General features: G+C 46.5%; 1 protein-coding gene across 1 annotated transcript in view; it reads left to right on the forward strand.

Moving 5' to 3' along the window:
• The first annotated feature begins 1,881 nt into the window (after window positions 1-1,881).
• The window catches only part of LOC137421025 (uncharacterized), a 150,890-nt gene continuing 132,069 nt past the window's right edge, over window positions 1,882-20,702 (forward strand). The window contains exons 1-2 of the mRNA XM_068106672.2: window positions 1,882-1,933; window positions 18,772-18,890. The gene's annotated coding sequence lies outside the window, so the exon portion shown is untranslated. The remainder of the gene's footprint in view (window positions 1,934-18,771; window positions 18,891-20,702) is intronic.

A 20,702-nucleotide genomic window follows, 5' to 3' on the forward strand; every position in this document is an offset into this window, starting at 1 on the left:
TGTGTGTGTGTGTTTGTCTGTGACCGCTGTTTCTCGACAACCACGGGTCCGATATACTTTAAACTTGCCAGGTATATTGCTGGGGACCCGAGGATGTGCCTTTTCAAGGTTTGAAATTAATCGCAGAAGTACTTACCGAGCTATGGCGATTTAGCCGTTCGCCGTTCGCTTTGGCGTTGCGAATGGACCAAACCATTGCATGTAAATAGAGGGGGGGGGGGGTTCTGTGGTCGTTGCGAATGGACCAAACCATTCATGTAAATAGAGGGGGGGGGGGGTTCTGTGGTCGTTACTGCCACGTGGTTTCAAAGTTTTTTTTTGTTGTTGTTGTTTGCACGCATGTTTTTTTGCACCCACATACGGGCACGCCCTAGGATGTTTACACACACACACCCCTACACAAATTTTTTTTTTTTTTTTTTTTTGGCAAGGAACGGGCACCCACGTACGGGCACGTCCTAGCTTATATATAGTACGGGCATGCCCTAGTCTATCTATAATTCCAGCAATCTCTGTGTGTGTGTGTGTGTGTGTGTCTGTGTCTGTGTCTGTGTCTGTGTCTGTGTGTGTGTGTGTGTGTGTGTGTGTGTGTGTGTGTGTGTGTGTGTGTGTCTGTGTGTGTGTTTGTTTGTCTGTGACCGCTGTTTCTCGACAACCACGGGTCCGATATACTTGAAACTTGCCAGGTATATTGCTGGGGACCCGAGGATGTGCCTTTTCAAGGTTTTAAATTAATCGCAGAAGTAGTTACCGAGCTATGTCCAAAAAACGATTCAACCAATCAGAGAGCAGCGAGCTATCACGTGTGCCGAACGTGGCGAACAGACTCTGCCTCGGATGGCACATTTGAGAGCGTATTCATTTATTTCCCGTCGGCAAACTATGTTGGCGCTATGTTGGCGTTAAACGATGTTTTAAAACTAATTAAAACTAATTTGCGATTCTTTCGCTTTCCTGCGATATGCGACCTTCCGGACAGTCAAATGAGGACGTCACTTCCGGACTTACGGATAGTCATAGTGACGCTGAACTGATGCTGAACGTGGCGAGCAGACACTGCCTTGGACGGCACATTTGAGAGCGTATTCATTTATTTGACGTTGCAATCTGTGTTGATTGTTGTAAGGTACGATCGATTGTAGTACATACATATTTATATTTTGTACATATTCATTACGGGCACGTCACGGGTACGGGTACGGTACCGGGTACGGTACGGTTACGGGTACGCCACGTACGGGCACGTCCTAGTAGTAGAAATGCACACATGAAGGATTTTGTTGAGACATGGTGTGTGGGAAAAATATGCGGGGTAAATGAAAATGTATTCGAGATTTACATGTAGGTGTTTCCTTGTCCTTGCAATCTCTTGTTTTGGAATGAAGGACATTACATTGATTGTTTCTCCTTTTATTTGATTTTCTATGACTTTGGTTGTATTCTCTTGAAAACAGTTTTTTGGTTTATTCTTGTTGACGCTTGTTTTTGTAGTTTTATAATAAAAGTCTCCTGGCAGTTTGTGGTTTGGGCATGGGCAGATGGCGGCTGTGCATGTGTGGTGAGGTGTGAGCTGCTCTAACCTTCGATCTTTCCCCCCTTTTTCTCGTTGTTTTCACCTTTTCTTTTCCATTTTTGTTTATCTTCACATTGTCTATTCTCTGTCTGCCCCCACCACTCCATTTCATCAAACCCGCTACTGCAATCCTCATCCTCCCCCATCCAACCTCACGCCCGTTCTCCCCTTCCTTCCTTTTCCCGTTCTCCCCTTCCTAGTTCCTTCCTTTTCCCGTTCCCCTCATACCCTCCCTCCCATTACGTTCCTCGCTGTGTTGCTGTCTCTATTCTTTTCTCCATTTTCTTCTATTTTTCCTCAGAGAGAGAGAGAGACAGAGACAGACAGCCGACGCCTTTCGGTGAGGTCGACGGGTGAGTGGTATTCTATCAACACTCTAATGAGTTGCGATGGTTTGGCACCCTTTTCCTCATTGAGAGGTGTGTTTTGCCGCGTTCGTATTCTCGTGCTGGTACATGCCGAGTGGCGTTTTTTTGCGGTTTTTTCCCCCTGCTTTTTACAGAAAGCTGTTCCCGACCCCTCCCTTTTCTCCCGACCCCTCCTTTTCCCCGGACCCCTCCTTTTCCCCGGCCCCAACTTGGCTTAGTCCGGGTAATTTGAATTAGTAAAATGTCGACACGTTCCTCGTATGCTGCTTTCGAAGCTCTCACACGGAAGCATGGCGTGGTGTGTGTTCCTCCCGATGAGGTTAGTGTGGAACACATCGTTATTGCTATTGGTAATATCATTGGGATGGAAAAGATCTGTGCAGCGTCACGAATGAATCAATAAACGTATCGTCGCTTTTTAGCCGAGGAAAGCCTCATACATGAGGTTGTTGCGGCTGGTCTGTCCACGGACAATGGACACTTCCTTCTTGTTTACGCACTCGATACCCCAGCTGTTAAAATACTCCTATCTAACGTCCCCCCATTTCTAAAGAATGAGTCGCTGTTAGCGGAACTATCGCGCTATGGTACAGTCGTGTCCCAGATCAAGATGGCGCCGCTGGGCTGTCGAAGTGAACAGGCGAAGCACGCCATGGCTTTCCGACGCCAGAATACATTGTACTTCCCACATCCAACGTGGATAAAGTATTAAACGTGGTAATTAAATTCCGTATCAAAGATCGCGACTACCAAGTATATGCGTCAACCGAGACATTAAAATGCTTCACTTGTGGAAAGTTCGGACATTTAAAACGCTTCTGTCCCCAAACTGCACCCTCTGACCGAGCAGACAGGCTCTCCGGACAATACTGTGCCTCCGCTACCTCTGAACACTGATGAACAAACTACCCCAACTACTGTTTCAGATCCCCCTCTACCTCTCAACACTGACGAACGAAGCTACCCCAACTACTGTCTCAGATCCCCCGCTACCTCTGAACACTGATGAACAAACTACCCCAACTACTGTTTCAGATCCCCCTCTACCTCAACACTGACGAACAAGCTACCCCAACTACTGTCTCAGATCCCCCTCTACCTCTCAACACTGACGAACAAGCTACCCCAACTACTGTCTCAGATCCCCCTCTACCTCTCAACACTGACGAACAAGCTACCCCAACTACTGTCTCAGATCCCCCGCTACCTCTCAACACTGACGAACAAGCTACCCCAACTTCTGTCTCAGATCCCCTCTACCTCTCAACACTGACGAACAAGCTACCCAAACTACTGTCTCAGATCCCCCCTACCTCTCAACACTGATGGACAAGCTACCCCGACTACTGTCTCAGATTCCCCTCTACCTCTCAACACTGACGAACAACTTACCCTAACTACTGTCTCAGATCCCCTCTACCTCTCAACACTGACGGACAAGCTACCCCAACTACTGTCTCAGATCCCCCACTACCTCTCAACACTGACGGACAAGCTACCCCAACTACTGTCTCAGATCCCCCCTACCTCTCAACACTGATGGACAAACTTCCCCAACTACTGTCTCAGATCCCCCTCCACCTCTCAACACTGACGAACAAGCTACCCCAACTACTGTCTCAGATCCCCCGCTACCTCAACACTGACGAACAAGCTACCCCAACTACTGTCTCAGATCCCACGCGACCTCTCAACCCTGACGAACAAGCTACCCCAACTTCTGTCTCAGATCCCCTCTACCTCTCAACACTGACGAACAAGCTACCCCAACTACTGTCTCAGATCCCCTCTACCTCTCGACACTGACGGACAAGCTACCCCAACTACTGTCTCAGATCCCCCCGACCTCTCAACACTGACGGACAAGCTACCCAACTACTGTCTCAGATCCCCCGCTACCTCTCAACACTAACGAACAAGCAACCCCAACTACTGTCTCAGATCCCCCCTACCTCTCAACACTGACGGACAAACTACCCCAACTACTGTCTCAGATCCCCCTCCACCTCTCAGCACTGACGAACAAGCTACCCCAACTACTGTCTCAGATCCCCCTCCACCTCTCAACACTGACGAACAAGCTACCCCAACTACTGTCTCACATCGCCCGCTACCTCCCAACACTGACGAACAAGCTACCCCAACTACTGTCTCAGATCCCCCCCCCCCCCCCACCTCTCAACACTGACGGACAAACTACCCCAACTACTGTCTCAGATCCCCCTCCACCTCTCAACACTGACGAACAAGCTACCCCAACTACTGTCTCATATCCCCCGCTACCTCTCAACACTGACGAACAAGCTACCCCAACTACTGTCTCAGATCCCCCTCCACCTCTCAACACTGACGAACAAGCTACCCCAACTACTGTCTCATATCCCCCGCTACCTCTCAACACTGACGAACAAGCTACCCCAACTACTGTCTCATATCCCCCGCTACCTCCCAACACTGACTAACAAGCTACCCCAACTACTGTCTCAGATCCCCCTCCACCTCTCAACACTGACGAACAAGCTACCCCAACTACTGTCTCATATCCCCCGCTACCTCTCAACACTGACGAACAAGCTACCCCAACTACTGTCTCACATCCCCCTCTACCTCTCAACACTGATGGACAAGCTACCCCAACTACTGTCTCAAATCCCCCGCTACCTCTCAACACTGCCCAACAAGCTACCCCAACTACTGTCTCAGATCCCCCCTACCTCTCAACACTGACGGACAAACTACCCCAACTACTGTCTCAGATCCCCCTCCACCTCTCATCACTGATGGACAAGCTACCCCAACTACTGTCTCAGATCCCCCTCTACCTCTCAACACTGACGAACAAGCTACCCCAACTACTGTCTCAGATCCCTCCTACCTCTCAACACTGATGGACAAACTACCCCAACTACTGTCTCAGATCCCCCTCCACCTCTCAACACTGACAGACAAACTACCCTAACTACTGTCTCAGATCCCCCTCCACCCCTCAACACTGACGGACAAGCTACCCCAACTACTGTCTCAGATCCCCCTCCACCTCTCAACACTGACAGACAAGCTACCCCAACTACTGTCTCAAATCCCCCGCTACCTCTCAACACTGACCAACAAGCTACCCCAACTACTGTCTCAGATTCCCCCCTACCTCTCAACACTGACAGACAAACTACCCCAACTACTGTCTCAGATCCCCCGCTATCTCTCAACACTGACGAACAAGCTACCCCAACTACTGTCTCAGATCCCTCCTACCTCTCAACACTGATGGACAAACTACTCCAACTACGGTCTCAGATCCCCCTCCACCTCTCAACACTGACAGACAAACTACCCTAACTACTGTCTCAGATCCCCCTCCACCCCTCAACACTGACGGACAAGCTACCCCAACTACTGTCTCAGATCCCCCTCCACCTCTCAACACTGACGGACAAGCTACCCCAACTACTGTCTCAAATCCCCCGCTACCTCTCAACACTGACCAACAAGCTACCCCAACTACTGTCTCAGATCCCCCCTACCTCTCAACACTGACGGACAAGCTACCCCAAGTACTGTCTCAGATGAAATCGTACCAAATTTAACGACAGTTGATAATACGAACATGAACATCTGGGATGGGTTTACACTTGTTTCCTCATTAAGGAAGAGAAAAAGACCTCAGAATTAATTTACACCTCGTAAAGAAAAGGTGGTAGTTCTTCAGTCAGACACTTCGGGAATGCCTCTGTCCAACCAAATTACTACCAGCAACCGGTACGAACTGCTCATGCATGGGAATGTAGATGCCCAGCCCTTACCCGAGACTTTCTCCCACAATGCAATGGAGGAAAATTACATCCCTCCTCGAGAGAAAAGTAAAACTGTTCCGTGTCCTCCTTCTGTGAATGATGCCGAAGTGCATCAAGACCCAACCGAAAAAATAGGAGGAAACCTGATAGCAGAAAACCCGACCATACCTACAGTGCTCCCCATTTCTGAGCACAATGAAAATATTCCAACCCCAACCATACCTGTGCCGGCTGTTTTACATAACATACCTGAGCACACTGGTAAAACTGACAGAACCTCAAACTGTTAAACCTGTTACGGTTTCCCCCCCACTACCCGAGGCTCCTTTAATTCCACTACCCCTTCCTGCTCCTATTAATATAGAGCAGGATGTCACCTGCACACCACAAGTTACCTCAGAGCCCCAAGAACCAGGAATTGAATGTTTCCCGGACAGTGGTTCCGACATGTCCAATGAGGAATCTTACGAAATTGAGGAGTTCCCTACAACAAGTGAATCCAATGTCTTACCAACCCAAATATTGAAATTCCTCATTCACACTTTTAGAAAGAGGCATGTAGACATTAAAGATCACTTTTCTGACCTGCACGGTATTATCGACACGGCAAGGAACATCATCCTGACGGCCTAGTGACCACCATTTCACAGAAGCCCAATGTAGCAGGTTAAAAAAGTACATTGTGAGAGCAAAAGATGAACTAAAAAAACGAGTTTTGGAAGCTTAAATATAAATGGTGGCACGAGTCAGTTGCGCAAACTCCAAGTTGTGAACCTTGCACTACAGAAAAAATTAGATGTACTTTTCTTACAAGAGACCCACACTACTCCAGCATCCCATGCAGAATGGAACCGGATGATGAAAACAACCAATTTTCTTAGCGATTCCAATCCCCCAAACTGCTGGGGTGGCTTTTCTTTTGAACCCCCATTTCCGTCCATCAAAACTTTCCTTTAAAAATATTGTTGCGGATCTCCCGAAGCCCGTTCCCGTTACAAAGGGAGGATTAAACCCCTTTTTCCCCCTGGGACTTCGGGTCCACGAGGCCGAATCGCCATTTCCGGAGCAAGCGTATCGGGTCAACGTCGCACGTACCTTTAACCCACGCTGCCACGAAAGCAGGGACCGAACCTCGCACAAGCCACGCTTAATTGAGTACGCCCGAGCGGTATGCGCATCATGTGACTCGTGCCGTTACTTTTATTGACCCCGATTTGAGCGGTTCTAGTCGTACCATGCGAGGCCAATCGATGGAAGGGACGGGAACGGTCAAATAAGAGGAATAACACAATTTATTTACAATGTACAATAATCAGGATGAAGGAAAGGGGACACAGAGCAGAAGCATAATCAATCTTAACATATCCAGACACAGGGCCCACTTACGCACACGGGGAGAAGAAGAGAAGAAGTCTGCGTGCCAAACACGCTTTGCCGTCGGTCGCTCCGGGGCAGCTCGCCCGGCGTGGCTCTCTGGCGGTCACGGCACGTATGCAGGAGAAGGCAGGCAGGAGGAGATCGCACGTCTGTGGCCCGGCACGGGTCGTCTTCTCGAGTGCGCGATTAATACAGCGCAGGGCACGGGGCAAGTTCGTGTACAATCTCGATAACTGGCAATGCAATTGACTCGTTCTCTTGCGCGTTCTCTCTCTCTGACTCAATCAATGCCTCGAGCCAAACTCCAACTCACTCTCACAGGGGCTCCGACTCAACTCCGTGCGTTCTCAGGTGGGGGTACCTGGGGCAGGGTTTTATGGCTCCGCCCCGGCCCTACCCGAATGTTCCAGGCTCCACCTCCATTTCCGTGGTTAGCCACTCCCCTCGAGCCCTGATTTGCGGCTCGTTGCTTACCGGCCACTTCCTCCTGCAGCGCCTCCCTTCGGCATCGCCAGACTTGTTCAGGCCTGCAACGTGGCATGCTAGCGCCAAAAGACCGCCCTACTCATGGGCCTGCTCAACGCAAAACTAACACAGGAAAGGACTACGCTTACATTCACTAAGAAATAACTGAACTATCACGAGGCTTCATGTTGTGGTGCGTCTACCTACGAGGGGGATTATCCTTTATTCCAAAACCACAACAATATAATCCCAGGGCACTTAGCCTCCCTAGAATTTGTTATTAACAACATAAATTTTACTTTGTTGAACGTTTATGCCCCTTCAAATAGCACGGAGCGGCAAAGCTTCTGTGCTAGATTAGGGCCTTATATGAGGCAAATAGACCTGCACAGGTGTATTATAATGACAGGTGATTTTAACTGCACTCTGCAACAAAACCTAGACAGGAACGGTGCGGAACCCCATCCCGGACCAGCTAAATTATTAGCAGAGATAATAAGGGATTTTAAGCTTCAGGATCTTTGACGTCAACAAAATCCCATGACGCATCACTTTACCTGGAGCAAGATCACAAACAACCAAGTATCCCTGGCTAGGCTCGACCAGATCAATATAAATTCACCATTTTTCAATCTCTCCCCTACCACTGGAATTTTACCCTCTGGTTTTTCAGATCACCATTTAATTATGGTAAATTACCACTCACATCTGTCTTTGAATCGCCATTCTTTCTGGAAAGTTAATGTCACCATCTTAGAAAACCCCTCCTTTCGGGCTGCCTTTGAAAACATATGGTCTGTTTTATTAAATCAAAAACACCAGTTTACAGATCAGCGTTTGTGGTGGGACAATATAAAGGCCCAATGTAGAGGATTTTTCCAACAATTTTGTTTCTTAAGAACACAAGAGGAACGTAGAACAAAGGCTAGTTTAGAAAGGCAAATTCGACAAATTCAAACAAATTAAAAAAACTCATTCTTCCCCCCAACAAGAACTGAGACTGAAGGAAAATAAAGCTTTCCTTAATACAATAATTGAGAACCAAACCCAAGGGGCATTAATAAGATTACGGTTTCAGCAGCTCAACCTTTTGGACACGCCAACCCGATACTTCTTTGATTTTGAATCTAAGGTTCCTCACCCCCAAAATTACTTCTCTAAAATGCCCTGACAATTCTGTCATCACTCACACTGAAGGAATCAAGAGGGAAGCTAGACTCTTTTTCTCCAACCGTTACAAAACAAAGGAAGTTGATTTAAATGGTGTCTTTCACTTATTTGATGGTGTTTCCACCTTAACCCCAGAGCAAAGGCAGAGCCTGGAGAAACCACTCACACTTGAGGAACCATCACATTAAAGAGCCTTGGCAAAGGAAAATTACCTGGCATCGACGGTTTACCGTCAGAATTTTTTGAATCTTTCTGGGACCTAATTGGCCCTAAACTACTATGAGTCTTCCAGGAAACCCTTGAAAAGAATGAACTTCCGTTGAGCTGCAGAAGAGCAGTACTTACCTTGCTTCCAAAGAAAGGCGATCCTTTACTCATTTCCTAGTGGAGGCCAGTATCATTACTATGTACTGATTACAAGATCTTTTCCAAAGCTATTGCCTTGCATTTTTCACCCTTCCTAAAGGACATTGTAAACATGGACCAAACTTATTGTGTTCCTGGTCGTAATATCCATGACAATATTTCTGTTATTCGTGATTTGATTGATGTTTGTGATATCCATCATGAAAGTGTTGGCCTTGTTTTCCTAGATCAGGAGAAGGCTTTTGATTATGTTTCTCATGAATACTTGTCTGAAGTTGAAAATCGATTTGGTTTTGCACCTTTTATTTTATCATGTATCCATATGTGTTATTCAAACGTATCTGCCCTGCTAAACATAAATAATGAGCTTGTGCCCCCTTTTTGTATTAAAAGAGGTTTGTGGCAGGGCTGCCCACATTCAGGTGCTTTATACACCCTTTCCCTTGAACCCCTCTCAAACACTCTTCGTAAGTCTTTGACTGGTTTAACTGTTAGAGGTTTAAACCACACTATAAAGACCATTGCCTACGCTGCTGATATATGTGTTTGTATCAAAAACTCTGATGACATTGCTAAGACTAGGGCATGCCCGTACTATATCTATATCTAAAATTATATCCCCCCCCTCTATTTACATGAAATGGTTTGGTCCAAAGCGAACGGCTTGCGAGTGGTGACAATCCCCCCCCTCTATTTACATGCAATGGTTTGGTCCAAAGCGAACGGCTTCCGGAGTTTGGTAAAGAAATCGCCATCGCGTGCACAAACGCGCAGGAAAGCGAATGAATCGCAAATTCGTTTTTATTAGTTGTAAAACATAGTTTAACGCCAACATAGTTTGCAAACGTGAAATAAATGAATACGCTCTCAAATGTGCCATCCGAGGCAGAGTGTGCCCGCCACGTTCGGCACACGCGATCGTTCGCTGCTCTCTGATTGGTTGAATCGTTTTTTGGACATAGCTCGGTAAGTAATTGTCCGATTAATATGAAACCTTGAAAAGGCACATCCTCGGGTCCCCAGCAATATACCTGGCAAGTTAAAAGTATATCGGACCCGTGGTTGCCGAGAAACAGCGGTCACAGACAAACAAACGTACAGACAGACAGACAGAGATTACTGGAATTATAGATAGATGATGCATGCTTTAGCACTTTTTAGCAGAGCCTCATCAGCAAAAAATCAATTGGAAAAAGACTGAGGCACTGTGGCTTGAATCCCTTACCCAACCCCCATTCTCCCCACCTCCCCCCTCACCCCCTTTCTCCCCGCAAATATTGCTTGGAGAAGAGATGGGATCAAGTTTTTTGGAGTTTTTCTTGGTCCTGGAGATTTCATCAGGCATAACTGGGAAGGTTTGCCTGAACGCATTGAACTGCTTTTAATAAAATGGAAAGGCCTACTCTGCCAATTGTCTTGCCGTGGCAGAGTATTGGTCATAAACAACCTGGTTACCTCCATTATGTGGCACATGGTTCTGGCTCTGCAACCACCCGCTGGGTTAGTCCACGGAATACAGAAGAGCGTCACTCATTTCTTCTGGTCTGGAAAGCATTGGCTACGACCGGAGAGATTGAATTTGCCGATATCTGAGGGTGGTCAAGGACTTGTCAACGTAAAATGCCGAATCATGGCTTTTCGTCTACACACAATATGGTCCTTTTTGCATGAGCCTGTTGTGCCTTGGAGGCAACTTGCATGCTGTATTTTGGGTCAAGTTGAGAATTTCGGTCATGCTAAGGAGCTCTTCCTAATGAACTTGACAAAGTTTGATTTCTCTTCACACCCTTCTTTCTACCGAAGTTTGTTAAATGCATGGCAAGCTTTCACAAGCCATCGCGATCATACTACGTACGAGAGATCCATGTTTTTCAACGAGCCACCGTTTTACAACTCACTTTTTTAAGGTTTTGATAACATCAGGGCCTTCATTCAAACGTTTGTGGCTGCATCAATAACTAAAGCATGCCACCTTTAAAACAGTGCCAATGATAAGTGGCTAAGTGTTGCTGCTATTGCCTCAGCGACTGGCGTCAGATCATCTCGTCAAATAGACAGATGTTTAAGGGTGGTGCTTCGTGCCTCCGGTACCTCCCAACCTTGCTTGGTTCGTCCTGTACCTCCCTCTGAGCCGAGCCTCTCTCCTTTCCCCAACCTTCTTTTGTCGGCCTCTGAAAACTTGGAGCCAATAAATTTTGGCCGCTCCTTTTCCTCTTCCAGTGATAACCGTAAACCCTTGTACATATCTCCAATGTTTAAAAGCTCTTTTCCTCTCCTTGTCTACCCCAGCACCTTGTAAGTGGTCTGCAGTCCTGCCACACTCTCCTCCTTTCTCCCCAAACTGGGGATGGTATTATAAAAATCCTGTGCCAAAACGTGCTGGTGATCTCCAATGGAGAATCGCACATTGGATAATACCCACAAACTCTCTTATTCACCGCTTTTCATAAGTGATCAGTGGCCCTTTTGTGGACAGAGTGAAACCTTGTCCCATGCATATATTCGATGCAATCGTTTAACTCCTCTTTTTATTTTCTTGAAAGTGCTTATTTGCACGTCTTTCCCTTGATTTCAGTTTTCCTATTTTCATTTTTGGTCCAGGTGGCCCCTTTAACATCCAAGCAACAATTCTTGCAAACTTTTTCATTTCCCAAGCAAAATTGGCAATTTACAAAACCAGGAAATCAAAGATAAAGAATGATTTGTACAGTACAGATACTGTGGCAATGTTCAGAGCATTTTGTGAAAGCCGGATAACACTTGATTTTCACTGTTACTCGCTTTCCAGCCATCTTGAACTCTTTGAAAGAATGTGGTGTGTAAATGATTTTTGTAAAATATCTGATGGTCGTTTGGTGATTTCTCTCTAGTCTTTACTAAATATCCTTTGTGCTTTTTTGGTAGCTTAACGTTTTGTTGGTTTTGATTTCCCCGATGGTAAAATTATATGTAACTAGTTTGTTTATCCTGTTTTGACTGTAAGCAATCTTTATTTTATACTTTTGTCATAAAAGTCTCTCTCTCTCTCTCTCTCTCTCTCTCTCTCTCTCTCTCTCTCTGTCTCTGTCTCTGTCTCTCTCTCTCTCTCTGTCTGTCTGTCTGTCTCTCTCTGTCTGTCTGTCTGTCTGTCTCTCTCTGTCTGTCTGTCTGTCTCTCTCTGTCTGTCTCTCTGTCTGTCTCTGTCTGTCTGTCTCTGTCTGTCTGTCTCTCTGTCTGTCTCTGTCTCTGTCTGTCTGTCTCTCTGTCTGTCTCTCTCTGTCTGTCTGTCTCTCTCTGTCATCCATAGTGCAAATCCTCCCATATGCTTTCTCAAAAACCCTCTCGAAGAGGATCAGTCACTCAAACTCTTGGGTCTCACTCTCTCTCTCTCAACCATGATCTCTCTTGGGCAAACCACATTTTAAAGTTGGCCTCCAAAGCCAGATCCGACTGGGCATCTTCCATCATGCAAAGTCTTTCCTTGGCACACCTGAGCTCCTATCCTCATTTATTCGTTTTCCCCCACCTGTCGAACCACCTTCCACATTCTCTTCAATCTCATTCTTCTCTCCAGGTCTTCAAGACATCTATTCACCACCATCTCAGGGCATCCTCAATTGAAAGCCACGATTTTGTACACCTGTTTAACCACTCCCAACCCTCCCAAATTTTTGCTTATGTATCCCTCTTGTCCACCCCTTGTGTTCTCCCCCTATCCCTCTTCGTTACCTGCTTACTGTGTTTGTCCATATCCGTTATATATATTTTTTCCCTCTGCCCTGCTGTTGCCGTTTCCCCTGTCTCCCGCTTTTTCCTTCATGTTGTGTCCTTATCTGTTCTGTGTCCGAGCTCTTGCTCGAGCCTAGACCATGTTTATAAAAAAAAAAGTGCAGAAGAGATGTACATCCATTTTAACTGGAAAAAAAATAATCTGCAAGCGGAACATAAAGAAAGCAGAAGAAACAAATACGGAACTATAGATCACCTCTTGCTCAACGAAGCCATCCTGGAAAACTGTAAAAGCGAATATTAAAATGAGGCATCAAACTGTCAACAGAGTGGATTTACTACAGCGATGCATTCAATGGCGTCCCACACTTGTGGATCATGCACCGGATGTAATTATATGAAATGGACTCAAACACATGTCTCAAAGAACACAATGAAGGTAAGCAGCACGGCTTTGGTGGCCTACTAGATCACTCGGAAGGAGCTGTTAAAATCCCTGGTCTGAAAATATGTGCTCATCTCTCTCCTATACCGCCTTGAACCTCTTAAGTAAAGTTATTAACAACAAAGGACATTGATATAATGTAACCTCCAACGAGGAAATGCAAAGGAACAAATTGCACACCTGCTGGTCGATGTAAATCCGCATCACTCTCTTCCTTGACATTACAATTTCCATGGAAAAGAGGAGCTCAATGCCTGCCAAAATTGCTCCTAATGACTTGAGGAAAGCAATGGTAAACTACCCAGGATGTTATTTGTCCTAGCTCCAGCCACATCTGTTTATTGCCTCAACATTTGAGCATTTTCCTCTAACATTGAGTGGACCGGACGTCTGATGAAGCCTCCAGGCTCGCTTCCTCACTCTTTCGCTCCAAATCACCTGTCTGTATGATTTCCCTTCAAGCGTCCAAACGAGCAGAAATCATTAGCAAGGTCAGAAATGTGTACAGAGTAAGGACTTCTTTAAAAGCTTCCTACCAACCTTTCTTTTGGAAGTATCAGTCGCCGGACAGTCGACAAGGCTGTTGTCTAGAGAATAAAGCAGATGTGCAAGTATAAGGACATGCCGAGGGCAGTTGGCGGATTGTTCGTTGAAGAGAGAAAGAGGAATTAAGAGAAGAAACAAGCCAGGAGAGGAAGAGGCAACAGAATTGACTCCGTTCCGAGTTTGAGATTACTTCCGGGACCAATTTGTTCCAGAAAATGGTGATCACTCCAGCGATCAGATCAAGGTGGCCGGCTCTACCTTGCTGTTGCTGCTCTCGTCTCCAGCTTTCCACTGTGTTCATATACCGGTCGCTGTTCTGTATTCCAGCTATTCCATGAGCCTCGACTTTATATTAATAAACGAAGAGGTCTTTTCGTGAAACCCTGAGCTGACGGTTTATATCTGGGTCAGGATTTGAACCTAGGTTAGACAGCTTAGATGGGAGTGTGCATAACTATTGGGCCTAGACTGTCCTACCAGCCCAATATGCAGTTAAACATTGATAAAATAGTCGGTATTGTTGTTACAGCGGCAGATCTCATATACTTATACATCGAGTCGTAAAACCTGGCTTTCCGTTAAGTAAAGTGAACTTCTATAAAACGTTATTTTTCATCATCAGATTCCGGTGAGCAGACTTCGATTTGGAAATACAAACTGCATTGGTGAAAATGGTTCCGAAAGTAGTTGTGAATTACTTGATCAATACAAATAGCTTGATCGGTGTGAACCCAGCGCCCTCTGCCGTGTACACTCCTCGACTCTAACCTTCCTCTTGTGTGTGCACCCAGACTCCAAAGTGAAAAACTCAGCATAACCACGTTACTATCTCTAAATATCTCTCCATATTCCCTCCAAGTGCCTTAAGAATCTATCCTTTGCCTCTAAATGAAATTTACCATCATTTCACTGTTCCAGGGAACACCAGGAACGCCCATTAACAATGGAATTATTTTTGAACGTATAACAGTCTGATGGCAACTTACTAACAGTTTCTGTAACTGTTATTATATTGTTTTCACTTGTCCAATAATGGTTTGAATTGGTTTTGGCCATATGAGGAAATTGAAAAAAAAACATTCTTCCATGCAGCCGCCTCTAAATTGGCCACCATTGCTTGTTCTTGTTTTATAGCCCCGGACAGTTCTCTTGAACAAGCCCGTGGCACGCAGACAGCGATTGATCTTGCAGAAGTGACTCAGACATCCTCCACATCGAGAATGGTGTACCCCGGCTTCACGAAGTCGGGGCCATGACAGACTTAGAGAGAGAGAAAAGAGACAAGAGGGAAAAAGGCCGGTCCATGGGGCACTCTGACAAGCACTCCAACCGTGACTGCGCTGTCCTGATAAATCCGGGCAGCAGCGAAGAATGGGGAAGATTTGGTGCCTGACTTGCATTGGGGGGTACAACCACCGCAAAGAGGCATCCCCGATAATAATAATAATAAAATAAAAAATAAATAAAAAAGATTTGGTGCGGGGCCTGACACGGAACGTCAAAACAAACGGCCTGCCGGGGCCGCCCAAAAGTCGGGCGTGAGGGGCGCGTCCACTAATGGAACGCCTCTTGCTTCCCAGATCGAGGGCCACGTGGTCAGGAGAACCTCGTCCCTTCTGGTTGCCCTGCCGTCCCACCGGGAGCGCTGGCAGGGTGTACTTCAAACTAAGCTTAAGTGTCAAGTGTTAAGTTCCTCCTTGCCCTCGCAAGGGAAAGGCTAGGGTCAAGCTCTTCCAAATTTCCAAACACTAGAAATCGGACATCTCAAATTAATTAATTATTTGTTAATACATCTCAGTCGCCCGCGACCTCTCTAGCGCGGGCGTCGAACCAGTTCATTTCCGGGCGACCGGGCCGAAGCCGTTGATTCCGCCGTAGCACGCTAACGCGTAGGCTCGCGCGTCCCCGGTCCGCCGGGGCTCCGCGGGTGTCCTACCGTGCCCGGCACTGCTGATCTCTCAAACTTCCGGGAGTAGGTGCCGGTGCCCGGGGACGGAGTTCGCTGTCTAAACATGGTAGCGCTATGCCAGTGGGACCGCCGGGACCCACACGTGCACTCACAAGTTGTTCTACGCGTGGGCGGCAGTATCAGACTGGGGCGCCCAAACGCTCCCCGGCTAAAGTTCATCCTGAAAGCGCCCACATTGTGCGGACAAACCAAGTCAAGGGCCACGTGGTCAGGAGAACCTCGTCCCTTCCGGTCACACTTTGCCTATCGGCCGGCCTCGAAGACCGAAATTGTGACGGTGTCACCCGAAAAATCACCGCAAAGAGGCATCCCCGATAGTTGTCCACTATTGGTTGACAGGAAGGGTGTAACCTCTCAATACGACTCTTTCTGCAGTCAGGATGAATCCAAAAGCATCCACGATGTGGGTTATTTTTTCAGGATGCCAGATATTTGGTGGATTTCCCAACAGCACCAGATCTCTCCGACTCTCTGGAAAATCCTCTCTATCTCTTTGCTGATGACTCCACTCTCTGCCGCTCCATAACTCATCCCTCAGATCAGTAGTCTGCAGCCTCCTCACTCTCTGCAGACCTGGACAAAATCACAGACTGGTCAAACAAGTGGAACATGTCTTCAATCCTGACAAATCTCACACTCACTATGTCTTTCCGAAAAGACCGACGGGACAACCCTCCCATCTATTTTCTCAACAATCCTCTCCAAGAAGTCTGTCACTCAAGCTTTTGGGTCTCACTATCTGCCATGGTCTTTCCTGGGAAAACCACATTTCCAAGCTGGCCTCCAGAGCCAGGCGCTGACTGGGCATCCTCCGTCGTGCGAAGTCCTTTCTGGGCACACCTGAGCTCCTCACCACATACAAGGCTTTCATCCACAGCTCAATGGAATACTGCTCTCCCCTGTGGGCTGGTGCTCCTGCCTCACACCTAGCTCGGCTTCACGCTGTTGAAACCAAAGCTTTCAGAATCATTGGAATCCCCTGCGGTGAAGCTGATTGTGAGGGCCTTTCACTCACGCACTCACCGCAGGCAGGTAGGTGGTCTTTTTGTCTTCTACCGAATCCTATCCGGCCTAGCTCCCCCAGCTCTCTCTGGGCTCTGTCCCCCAAATATTCCTACAGGTCGCACAAGATCTGCCAGTAACCCTCTTCTGGTGAAATTGCCAAAATCAAGACTCTCTGCTCGCCTTCACTCTTTCATTCCTCTTTACTTCCGCCTCTGGAAAAAACTCCCTCACTCTCTTCAATCCCACTCCTCCTTCCAGGTCTTTAAAACAGCTGTTCACCACCATCTCTTATCTTCCCCCATCCAAAACCTTGACCTTTTCTACCCCCGTTAATTCACCCCAGATTCACTTTTTTGAAATACCGACTTCTTTCCTGGAAGTTATTTTATACCTCCCCCACCTCCCCCCCCCCCCCTTCCCATGCCTCCTCCCTCCAAGCCCTCTCCCTCCCACAGATCTCTCGTTGTCTCTGTTCTCGACTGTTGTACTTGTGTGCTTTCCTCTCTCTCCCCATCTTGTCTCCCACTCCCTTTATCATACGTTTTATGTGTCAGTTTTTATTTTGTGATTAATATTAGCTCTTACACGAGCCTCAATCTTGTATACAAAGAAAGAAAAAAAAGCAGCGGTGGTGACTCGCTTTGCTGAATTTGTGTTTTTGTCATTGTCTTGCTCACTTCAGGTCTATATCCGGCTGTTCGCTGAATGCTTATTGCATTGAGGAGTCTAGAAAAGAATTGGCAGTGTGACGTCGCTATGTTCCACTGCCAAAGTTAGGAACCAGCCTTCAGGTTCCAGCAGATGCGCTGCCAGAAACCATTACTCCATGTCATTCTGGCTTCACTTACAGATATTGCAATGACATGGCATTCTTTCCTCTTTACACATTCTTCTGCTAATATATTGCAACTTCTGTTAATATATTGTACCTCTTTTTATATTTGTAGGTGACTATACACGCTTTCTGAAATGTCCTAGTTCATCAGGTGTTTCATCTTACATTTGCCATTTACTCATCCAAGGACATTTCAAACAATGGATAAATCCTATTCTTCGATAGGTGTGAACCCAGTGCCCGATGCACCCTGCGCCCCTCTCCCCAATCCCACCATCCCATCAACCTTCGGTTCAAGAACATCATCCAGAGGAACTCTATAGGCTTTTCCAGACTGATCATGAAACTGCCTTTCATCTTTTTCAAAAGGGACAGAAATTTTAGAGATTACCTGGTTAAAAGGACCATTACCCTCTGACCTCCCACCAGGAACATTTAATGTCTACTTCTTGTCCACTTGGACTGAACTTCATTTTGGAATTATAAATGGTAAATCTCCTAACTGTGTAAAGTATGTAGAAGACAAATCGTGGCCCATCACAGCCATTGCTGCACAATTTGTCTTTTTTTTTTTTTTTTTGTTTTTTGTCTTGTACCTACTACACACATAGTTACCTGCCTCTCGTTGAGTCGCCACAAGACTCTCTAACGAAAGCTAGAGGAATTTCCAAACGTTTCCTGTTGATTAACTAAAATATACAGCTATAATTTTTGGCTGACTCCTTTGATAAGATAAATATAATTGTTGCACGTTCGGTATTTCAGAGGACTCATGTCATCCATCGGAATTTAAATCGGCAGAATGTAATTACCTGCGAAATGTATGTTCGAGGGGAGTTGTGGTGTAAAAGTTCATACATCTTTGCCTTTGTCGACCCAATTGGAAAGAAACGATGTGATGTGAAATCATTAGATGTTTAGAGCAATCAGTAAGTGCTCTCAACTTATGAGCCAATACAGTAATTCATGAAGAAACTGACGATGGGAATAATTGTAGCTTTTCAAGCTTCTCAGGAATGCCATGGTATATGAAAGTCAATAAACGCTGCTCGTCTGCTAAGCATTAGTTAGTTAACAATAAACAACATTGTTCAAATTGAAAAAGTTGTTTTTCTCACCGAAAAGCCTCTGATCATTGACATTGCATCCTCAGGGAGCTGATCGGGGTGTCCGGTGGTGGAGGAACGATCAATTGGCAAAGCCCTTGCAACTTCTGGAAGACCCCACCGAGAGAACCTAGGGTTTCCTTTGACAAGACCCACGAGATATCCGGTACGTAACGGCAACACTACAACCTGATCTCGGGGAAATGGAAGTAAAGAATCCCATTAAGAGCCCACGGGACAAACACCTACGTTCCCTGCATCACGAGCCACGTTTTCAGCCAACCTGAGTTGTGCGATTTCGAGAGTGATTTTGTCGCTCAGGGGTGGACCCGGTCTAATGTAAAAAATACGTTGATATCTGCTCATTTACCTGGCCTGCATGGAGTACATACGAGTACTCGTATGTACAAGGTCTCTCGTGAATACGACACATCGACACAGGTATATGATAAAAATGAAGGTTTTCCGTTAAACCAGGTGGTATTACAAATGCCTTTGCTATGTTTATTAACAAGACAAGTCCATAATCCCTGAGTATTTTGGCCATTTTAAACTTATAAATTTCGAATGAGAACATTACACAGAAGGGAAGAGGAGGAGTAGAGTGAATGAAATGTACTGCTCTTTGTTGTGACAGTGATGCACTACTTACTCTCCTCTTCTCACTATGGACCCTTAATCCTACAGTGTAACCTGTATCATCATATGGGCTACACTTATGATGTTTTTCATTTCTGTCATCATATGACATCATAAAGTCATCATATGACATCATATGACATCATAAACAGTCATCATATGACTGTTTTGTAGCTTTGCCAATGGAAACTATTTCAAGGGCCTCAGATCAGGTTTTTCGGTGGGGTCCATGGAATCACCCAAGTCATTTGTGGCAATGCTGCAGCTGGTTGAAGAGGTGGCATCAGCCAGCCAATTGGCAGGTGACAGTTAAAATCACTGCATATGAGAAAGAGAGTGTTGGTGCAGGTGTTTATAAAATGGTCCATTTTGGCAGACAGAGAGAGATGTAAATAGAGTCATCCCTGTTAGGAGGACAGTGCAGCACACAGATGAACAGTGGGTGGTTTCAGAAGGGAAAATGCAGCCAAAGGTAATCCTGGAAGTTAGAAGGGGGAAAGGTAGGACACGGACAGTGAGAAATGGAGTTCTTGACATAAACTGCAACTCCCCCACTGGAACAGGGCTCAGTCCTATTGAACCGGAAAAAATAAACAGGGAGAGACACCGAGGAATCAGTGGGTTCCCATGGTTCTGGTAGGCTTTCTGCTGGTCCGGGCAGTTTTTTGTGGATGGGTTCCCATGATATTGGTTGTCTTGCTGTGGGCCCAGGAGGCCTTCCGCAGGTAGTTCCCATGGTCATGGTGGGCTTTCTTTGGGCCCGGACAGTTTTCCGCAGACGGGTTCCAATGATCTTGGTTGGCTTTCTGTGTGCCCGGGCAGCTTTCCACTGACGGGTTGCCAGGTTCTTGGCTGGATTTATGTGGGCCCAGGAAGCTTTCCACAGGTGGGTGCCCATGGTCCTGGTGCCTTCTGTCTGCCCGGGCAGCTTTCCATGGATGGGTTCCCATCGCCTTGGTTTGCTTTCTGTGGGCTACGCAGGTTTCCACAGAGGGATTCCCATGGTCTTGGCTAGCTTTTTGTGGGCCTGGGTAGCTTTCCATGTGTGGGTTCCTGAGGTCCTGGTTAACTTTCTGCGGGCAGGCTCCTGGGGTCCGGTGTGACTTCCAAGGGACCTGGGTGGGCTCCATGGGTGGGTTTCCAGGATTGTGAATTGCAGACATTTCTTTCTTGTGCTTTTTGTTTCTATTTATTTTTCAGTTCTTACTTGTTTTGTAACTTTCCCTTTTTATTACTGCACTAGTTAATGCCACCCGTCGCTTCGCTGACGGGAATACTAAGAGAGAGGGTGGAGGGGAGGGGGAAGGAGTGAGGTAAAAGGTGGAGGTGGGAGTCCAGA

This window comes from Myxine glutinosa, chromosome 2, assembly GCF_964187855.1.
Source record: "Myxine glutinosa chromosome 2, kmMyxGlut1.1, whole genome shotgun sequence".
Taxonomy (NCBI): Eukaryota; Metazoa; Chordata; class Myxini; order Myxiniformes; family Myxinidae; genus Myxine; species Myxine glutinosa.